Source organism: Entelurus aequoreus, linkage group LG11 (genome assembly GCF_033978785.1).
Source record: "Entelurus aequoreus isolate RoL-2023_Sb linkage group LG11, RoL_Eaeq_v1.1, whole genome shotgun sequence".
NCBI lineage: Eukaryota > Metazoa > Chordata > Actinopteri > Syngnathiformes > Syngnathidae > Entelurus > Entelurus aequoreus.
The window spans coordinates 12,835,615-12,845,614 of record NC_084741.1 but is presented as its reverse complement, the minus strand read 5'-3'; the positions used below and the strand labels follow the sequence as shown (position 1 = coordinate 12,845,614).

The window sequence follows — 10,000 nt, the reverse complement described above, 5'->3', positions numbered from 1 at the left end:
CACACACACACACACACACACACACACACACACACGCACACACACACACACACGTGTACTTCTTATCTTCTTGAGACTTGATAAAAATGCCTCCCTCTTTAGGACCACCTTTCTAGATATATAAAGATGTGTATTTACAACATTAATAATATATACATACTATGCAAATATAAAAAAAAGCTTGTTGTGGAAAAAAAAAGTTGGAATTTCACTAGAAAAAGGTCACAATTTCACAAGAAAACCTTAGATTTTTGGCAGTTTTATAATAAAAGTCGTCAATTTACTCAACGCAAGTCGAAATTTGACAAGAAAAACTGAACATTTGTGCAATATTATGATAAAAGTTGGAGTTTTACTCAATAACGGTCGCAGTTTTACAAGAAACAGCTTGCAAGTTTTGCAATTTTATGAAAAGAGTCGCAATTTTACTCGGCAAAAGTCACAATTTTATAAGATAACTTTAAAATGTCGGCAATATTATAATAATAATCGGAATTTTACTCGGCAAAATGATGACAAAAATCATAATTTCACTCAAAAAATGTCACTGTTTTACAAGAACAACAACAAAATTGGCAATATTGTGATAAAAGTCAGAACTTTACATGTCAAATGTCACCATTTTGCATTAAAAAGTAATACTTTTACTTAAAAAAAGTAATAATTTTACGAGAAAATATTGCAATATTACAGAAACAGAAAGAATATGAGAAATTGTTCCCAATTTTATAAGAAAAAAGTCGACACATTGTGAGAAAAAGACTGCTTTTAGTTATTTTTATTTTTTATTTTTTTTGTTTGTAATTGGTTTTTAATCTTCATTATTTACTTCAAGTTATTACAGTATGTCTCTATATACATATTTATTTAATTTTTTAAATTAATTTTGGCCAAAAGGGGCGCATTTCAGTTTCTTACACACACTTGTCATTTCATATGTTGACCAGAGGGGGAGCACTTTTATAAGCGACACACAGTCAATTTGAAAAATGCCTCCTTTTTGGGACCACCCTCATTTTGATAGATGTCACCAGCAAATGAGACATTGTCTATTAGATGCAATGTTATTGATTTATGTCATCACTTGTTCACACCTCCTCATATGGAAGATACTTTTCCTTGCTGGTGTTTTTAGAAAGAAGTACAACACACACACACACACTTTTTTATTTCTGACCTTATTGAGACGTGAGAAAAATGCCTCCCTCTTTAGGACCACCTTTCTAGATATATAAAGATGTGTATTTACAACATTAATAATATATACATACTATGTAAATATAAAAAAAGCTTGTTGTGGAAAAAAAAGTTGGAATTTCACTAGAAAAAGGTCACAATTTCACAAAAAAACTTAGAATGTTGGCAGCATTATAATAAATGTCGTCATTTTACTCGACGCAAGTCAAAATTGTACAAGAAAAACTGAACATTTGTGCAATATTATGATAAAAGTTGGAATTTTACTCAATAACAGTCGCAGTTTTACAAGAAAAAGCTTAAAATGTTGGCAATTTTATGAAAAGAGTCGCAATTTTACTCGACAAAAGTCACAATTATAAAAGAAAACTTTCAAATGTTGGCAATATTATAATAATAATTGGAATTTTACTTGGCAAAATGATGACAAAAGTCATAATTTTACTCAAAAAATGTCACTGCTTTGCAAGAACAACAACAAAAAAGTAATACTTTTACTTAAAAAAAGTAATACGTTTACGGGAAAATATTGCAATATTACAGAAACAGAAAGAATATGAGAACTTGTTCCAAATTTTATAAGAAAAATGTCGACACATTGTGAGAAAAAGACTGCTTTTAGTTACTTTATTCATTTTATTTTTGTTTTGTTTGTTTGTAATTGGTTTAGGACCAGCCTTTCTAGATATATAAAGATGTGTATTTACAACAATAATAATATATACATACTATGCAAAGATGAAAAAAGCTTGTTGTGAAAAAAAAAAGCTGGAATTTCACGAGAAAAACTTAGATTTTTGGCAGTATTATATCAAAAGTCGTCATTTTGCTGGACACAAGTCAAAATTGTACAATAAAAACTGAACATTTGTGCAATATTATGATAAAAGTTGGAATTTTACTCAGTAACAGTCGCAGTTTTACAATGTTGGCAATTTTATGAAAAGTGTTGCAATTTTACTCGACAAAAGTCACAATTTTGTAAGAAAACTTGAAAATGTTGGCAATATTATAATAATCTGAATTTTACTTGGCAAAATGATGACAAAAATCATAATTTTACTCAAAAAATGTCACTGTTTTGCAAGAAAAAAAAAAGAGGCAATATTGTGATAAAAGTTGGAGTTTTATCAGACAAATGTTGCCATTTTGCATTAAAAAGTAATACTTTTACTTAAGAAAAGTAATAATTTTACGAGAAAATATTGCAATATTACAGAAGCAGAAAGAATATGAGAAATTGTTCCCAATTTTATAAGAAAAAAGTCGACACATTGTGAGAAAAAGACTGCTTTTAGTTCATGTAATTTTTATTTTTATTTTGTATAATTGTTTTTTAATCTTCATTATTTACTCAAGTTATTACAGTATGTCTCTATATACATATTTATTTTTTTTTATTAATTTTGGCCAAAGGGGGCACATTTCAATTTCTTACACACACTTGTTATGTCATATGTTGACCAGAGGGGGAGCACTTTTAAAAGCGACACACAGTCAATTTGAAAAATCCCTCCTTTTTGGGACCACCCTCATTTTGATGGATGTCACCACCAGGGGATGCAAACGAGATCTCTATTTTTTTGTGTTTTTTGTAACGTGCTTAAGGCCGATGACAAAGGAGTCAGGGACCACAGATGGCCACTGTGCCGCACTTTGGGCAACCCAGTTGTAGAAGCTAACTGTTAATGGCCACTATAGTCTTAGCAGCATAGTGTATTTGTTCATTCTATGCTCACATATGGCTTGTCTTACGTCAGCACCGGAAGTGGTAAAATCAGCTGTTCAAATCCTGACTTTGGAGCAATGTTCACAGACTCTAGTATTTGGCTCTCTATTAGATGCAAAGTTATTGGGACCATGATTTATGTCATCACTTGTTCACACCTCCTCATTTGGAAGATACTTTTCCTTGTTGATGTCTCAAGAAGGGTAGAAATACAAGAACACACACACACACACACGATATCTGCAGACTGAAAATGGGAAAAGAGAGGCGAGCGAGAGAAATACTGACGAGGCACAAGCTGCAGGAAGAATGGAAGACAAAGTAAACCGTAAGGCAGTGGTGTCCAAAGTGGGGCCCGGGGGCCATTTAGGGCCATTTAGGGCCCGCTGCTAATTTAAAAAAATACCATTACAAAAAAATACTGCATAAAAAAAGTGGAATAAAAGAGCAAAGAGGTGAAATGTAAGGTGAAAAAGTTGCAATGTTGACTCCAACAACGCAAAGTTTAAATGTATTCAAAACAGTCATTGCTCGAAAAATAATAATGCATCAAAATCAATGTTGTTATGAATTATTGACATATTCAAGGCTCCAATTAATTCACATCAAATTGTCTACTTATAATATTTTGGGGGTGGAAATATTGCCTGTTTTGTGTGTTTGTTATATAAGAAACATGTTTTCTATGACAAAAGGGCATAAAATAAACAAACAAACATAATAAAAAACATATTATCGACAGACTTATGTTGACTTATTGTTACCACTTTTATGACGAGGCCACAAGGATTTTAGTGTGGTTGTTTTTTATTTTTTTAATTAACTATTTGGTCAAAAAATAATAATGAATCAAAATCAATGTTGTTATGAATTATTGACATATTCCAGGCTCAAATTACTTCTCATCAAATATTACACTTTAAATTATTTTTTTGGGGGAAAATATTGCATATTTTGTGTGTTTGCCATTAAACATATCATGACAAAAAAGGCATAAAACTAAAACAAACAAAAAAGATGGAAAAAAAACATTACAAACTTATAATCGATGCATAGAACTGAAGTTGATATAGAGATTTAAGTGTTGAAAGTAAACAAAAATAAAACAACTAATATATGACTTATTTAAAAATAATTAAAAAAAATAAAAAATAAAAAAATAAAAAAATAAAAATAAAAAATAAAATATATATATATATATATATATATATATATATATATATATATATATATATATATATATATATATATATATATATATATATATCGTATTTCTAACACTTTTATGAGTGTGCCTATTTTGTATCCCCAAGGGTTTTAGTGGATTTTTTTTTTTTTTTTTTTTTTTTTTTTTTTACAAAACAATAATAATGAATCAATCAAAATCGATGTTGGAACAAGTTAGTTTAAGAGTCCAATTATTTCAAATCAAATATTCCAATTTGAATAATTTTTTGGTGGAAAATATTGTGTGTTTGCCATTAAACATATCATGACAAAAAAGGCATAAAACAAAAACAAACAAAAAAAGATAGAAAAAAAATATTAAAAACTTATAATCGATGCATAGAACTGAAGTTGATATAGAGATTTAAGTGTTGAAAGTAAACAAAAATAAAAAAATGTATAATATATGACTTATTTCTAACACTTTTATGAGTGTGGCTATTTTGCATCCCCAAGGGTTTTAGTGGTTTTTGTTTTTTTTTCCCCACAAAAAAAACATTAAAAAAAATAATGAATATCAATCAAAATCAATGTTGTAAGTTTGTTTAATAGTACAATTATTTCAAATCAAATATTCCACTTTCAATTATTTTTTGGTGGAAAATATTGCATATTTTGTGTGTTTGCCATTAAACATATCATGACAAAAACGGCATAAAACTAAAATAAACAAAAAAATATAGAGAAACAATATTGAAAACGTATAATCGATGTATAGAACTGAAGTTGATATAGAGATTTAAGTGTTGAAAGTAAACAAAAATAAATAATATATGACTTATTTCTAACACTTTTATGAGAGAGGCTATTTTGCATCCCCGAGGGTTTTAGTGGCATTTTTTATATATATTTTTTTTTTTTACAAAACAATAATAATGAATGGATCAAAATCAATGTTGGAACAAGTTAGTTTAAGAGTCCAATTATTTTGCATGAAAAATTCCACTTTAAATATTTTTTTTAATGTAAAATATTTCCTATTTTGTGTGTTTGCCATATAAAATACATATTTTCTATGAAAAAACGGTATAAAACAAAAACATGATAAAAACTGATTATCGACTGACTTGTTTTGACTTATTTTGAACACTTTTATTAGTGGGGCCCTTTTTGGTCCTCAAGGATTTTAGTATGATATTTTTTTTTAACTGTATTTGCTCAAAAAATAATAATGCATGAAATTCAATAGTGTTATGAATTATTGATTATTATTACTTCAGATTAAATATTACACTTTGACATTTTTGGAGGCGCAAACTATTGCATATTTTGTGTTTTTGCCAAAATAATTTGTTTGTTAACAAAAATGGCATAAAAAATAAATAAAAATAGCAGGACTGCTTGTATCGCACATGATATCTCACACACAAGTAAACAGGGTGCAGGACAGCTTGTATCACACACAAGTAAACACTCTGCAGGACTGCTTGTATCGCACATGATATCACATACAAGTAAACACGCTGCAGGACTGCTTGTATCACACTTGATATCACACACAAGTACACAGGATGCAGGACAGCTTGTATCACACACAAGTAAACACTCTGCAGGACTGCTTGTATCGCACATGATATCAAACACAAGTAAACACTGCGAGATTGCTTGCATTGCACATGATCTCACACACAAGTAAACACTCTGCAGGACTACTTGTGTGGCACATGATATCACACACAAGTAAACATGCTGCAGGACTGCTTGTATCGCAAATTATATCACACACAAGTAAACACGCTGCAAGACTGCTTGTATCGCACAGGATATCACACACAGGTAAATACGGTGCAGGGCTGCTTGTATCGCACATGATATCTCACACAAAAGTAAACACACTGTAGGGCTGCTTGTATCGCACATAATATCACACACAAGTAAACACTCTGCAGGACTGCTTTTATCATACATGATATCACACACAAGTAAACATTTTGCAGAAATGCTTGTATCGCACATGATAACACACAAATAAACAAGCTACAGGACTGCTTGTATCGCACACGATATTACACATAAGTAAACATGCTGCAAGACTGCTTGTATCGCACTTAATATCACACACAAGTAAACACTCAGCAGACTGCTTTTATATCACATGATATCACACACAAGTAAACACGCTGCAAGTATCGCACATGGTATCACACAAAAGGAAACACTGCAGGACTGCTTGTATGACACTGCAGGACTGCTTGTATGGCACATGATATCACACTCAAATAAACACTCTGCAGGACTGCTTGTATCATACATGATATAACAAAGGTAAACATGCTGCAGACTGCTTGTATTGCACATGATATCACACACAGGTAAACACGCTGCAGGACTGCTTGTATCAGACATGATATCACACACAAGTAAACACTCTGCAGACTTGCTTGTAGCGCACATGATATCACACACAAGTAAACACGCTGCAGTACTGCCTGTATCTGACATGATATCGCACACAAGACTGCTGGTACAACACATGATATCAAACACAAGTAAACACGTTGCAATGACTGCTTGTATCGCACATGATATCACACAAACGTAAACATGCTGCAGGACTGCTTGTATCGTACATGATATCACACACAAGTAAACATACTGCAGGACTGCTTGTATCTCAAATGATATCACACACAAGCAAATACGCTGCAGGACTTCCTGTACCACACATGATGTCACTCACAAATAAACATGCTTTAGGAATAACTGTATCTGACATGATATCGCACACAAGACTGCATGTATAACACATGACATCAAACACAAGCAAACACTCTGCGGACTGCTTGTATCGCACATGATATCACACAAAAATAAACACTCTGCAGGACTGCTTGTATGGCATATGATATCACACACAAGTAAACACTCTGCAGGACTGCTTGTATCGCACATGATATCACACAAAAGTAAACACTCTGCAGGACTGCTTGTATCGCACATTATATCACATACAAGTAAAACACTCTGCAGGACTGCTTGTGTCGTATAAGATATCACACACAGGTAAACACTCTGCAGGACTTCTTGTATCGCACATGGTATCAAACACAGGTAAACATGCTGTAGGACTGCTTATATCGCACATGATATCACACACAAGTAAACACTCTGCAGGACTGCTTGTATCACACATGATATCACACAAAAGTAAACACTCTGCAGGACTGCTTGTATGGCATATGATATCACACACAAGTAAACACTCTACAGGACTGCTTGTATCGTACATGATATCACACACAAGTAAACACGCTGCAGTACTGCCTGTATCTGACATGATTTTGCACACAAGACTGCTTGTACAACACATGATATCAAACACAAGTAAATACGCTGCAGAACTGCTTGTCCCGCACATGATATCACAAACAAGTAAACACGCTGCAGGACTGCTTGTATCGCACATGATATCACACACAGAAAAACAAGCAACATTACTTTTTGTATCGCACATGCAATCACAAACAAGTAAACACTCTGCAAAACTGCTTGTATCACAAATGATATCACAACACAAGTAAACATGCTGCAGGACTGCTTGTATCGCACATGATATCACACACAAGTTAACATGCTGTAGGACTGCTTGTACCGCACATGATATCATACACAAATAAACATGCTGTAGGACTGCTTGTATCGCACACAATATCACATACAAGTAAAACCTCTGCAGGACTGCTTGTATCGTACATGACATCACACAAAAGTAAACACCTTCCAGGACTGCTTGTATCGCACATGATGTCACACACAAGTAAACATGCTGCAGGACTGTTTGTATCGCACACAATATCACATACAAGTAAAACCTCTGCAGGAATGCTTGTATCGTACATGATATCACACAAAGTAAACACCTTCCATGACTGCTTGTATCGCACATGATATCACACACAAGTAAACATACTGCAGGACTGTTTGTATTGCACAGAATATCACATACAAGTAAAACCTCTGCAGGACTGCTTGTATCATACATGATATCACACAAAGTAAACACCTTCCAGGACTGCTTGTATCGCACATATCACACACAAGGTAAATCAATATCATCTTCAGCTGCAAAACTGCTTGTATCACACATGATATCACAACACAAGTAAACACGGTGCAGGACTGCTTGTATCGCACATAATATCACACACAAGTAAACATGCTGCAGGGCTGCTTGTATCGCAAATTATATCACACACAAGTAAACATGCTGCAGGACTGCTTGTATCGCACACAATATCACATACAAGTAAAACCTCTGCAGGACTGCTTGTATCGCACATGATATCACACAAAAGTAAACACCTTCCAGGACTGCTTGTATCGCACATGATATCACACACAAGGTAAATCAATATCATCTTCAGCTGCAAAACTGCTTGTATCACACATGATATCACAACACAAGTAAACACGCTGCAGGACTGCTTGTATCGCACATGATATCACACACAAGTAAACATGCTGCAGGGCTGCTTGTATCGCACATGCTATCACACACAAGTAAACATGCTGCAGGACTGCTTGTATCGCACACAATATCACATACAAGTAAAACCTCTGCAGGACTGCTTGTATCATACATGATATCACACAAAAGTAAACACCTTCCAGGACTGCTTGTACCACACATGGTATCACACGCAAGTAAACATGCTGCAGGACTGTTTGTATTGCACACAATATTACATACAAGTAAAACCTCTGCAGGACTGCTTGTATCGCACATGATATCACACAAAGTAAACACCTTCCATGACTGCTTGTATCGCACATGATATCACACACAAGTAAACATGCTGCAGGACTGTTTGTATTGCACACAATATCACATACAAGTAAAACCTCTGCAGGACTGCTTGTATCATACATGTTATCACACAAAGTAAACACCTTCCAGGACTGCTTGTATCGCACATGATATCACACACAAGGTAAATCAATATCATCTTCAGCTGCAAAACTGCTTGTATCACACATGATATCACAACACAAGTAAAACCTCTGCAGGACTGCTTGTATCGCACATGATATCACACACAAGTAAACATGCTGCAGGGCTGCTTGTGTCGCACATGATATCACACACAAGTAAACATGCTGCAGGACTGCTTGTATCGCACACAATATCACATACAAGTAAAACCTCTGCAGGACTGCTTGTATCATACATGATATCACACAAAAGTAAACACCTTCCAGGACTGCTTGTATCGCACATGGTATCACACACAAGTAAACATGCTGCAGGACTGTTTGTATTGCACACAATATTACATACAAGTAAAACCTCTGCCGGACTGCTTGTATCGCACATGATATCACACACAGAAAAACAAGCAACATTACTTTTTGTATCGCACATGATATCACAAACAAGTAAGCACTCTGCAAAACTGCTTGTATCACACATGATATCACAACACAAGTAAACACGTTGCAGGACTTCTTGTATCGCACATGATATCACACACAAGTAAACATGCTGTAGGACTGCTTGTACCCCACATGATATCACACACAAGTAAACACGTTGCAGGACTGCTTGTATCGCACATGATATCACACAAGTAAACACACTGCAGGACTGCTTGTATCACACATGATATCACAAACAAGTAAACACTCTGCAAAACTGCTTGTATCACACATGATATCACAACACAAGGAAACATGCTGCAGGACTGCTTGTATCGCACATGATATCACAACACAAGTAAACACGCTTTAGGACTGCTTGTACCGCACATGATATCACACACAAGTAAACATGCTGCAGGACTGTTTGTATCGCACACAATATCACATACAAGTAAAACCTCTGCAGGACTGCTTGTATCGCACAAGATA

At 34.1% G+C, this 10,000-nt stretch overlaps 1 protein-coding gene across 1 annotated transcript in view; it reads right to left on the bottom strand.

Annotated features, from left to right (window-relative positions):
* Positions 1–10,000, bottom strand: part of LOC133659790 (glutamate receptor ionotropic, NMDA 2D) — a 209,443-nt gene that overhangs the window by 168,184 nt on the left and 31,259 nt on the right. The window lies entirely within an intron of this gene.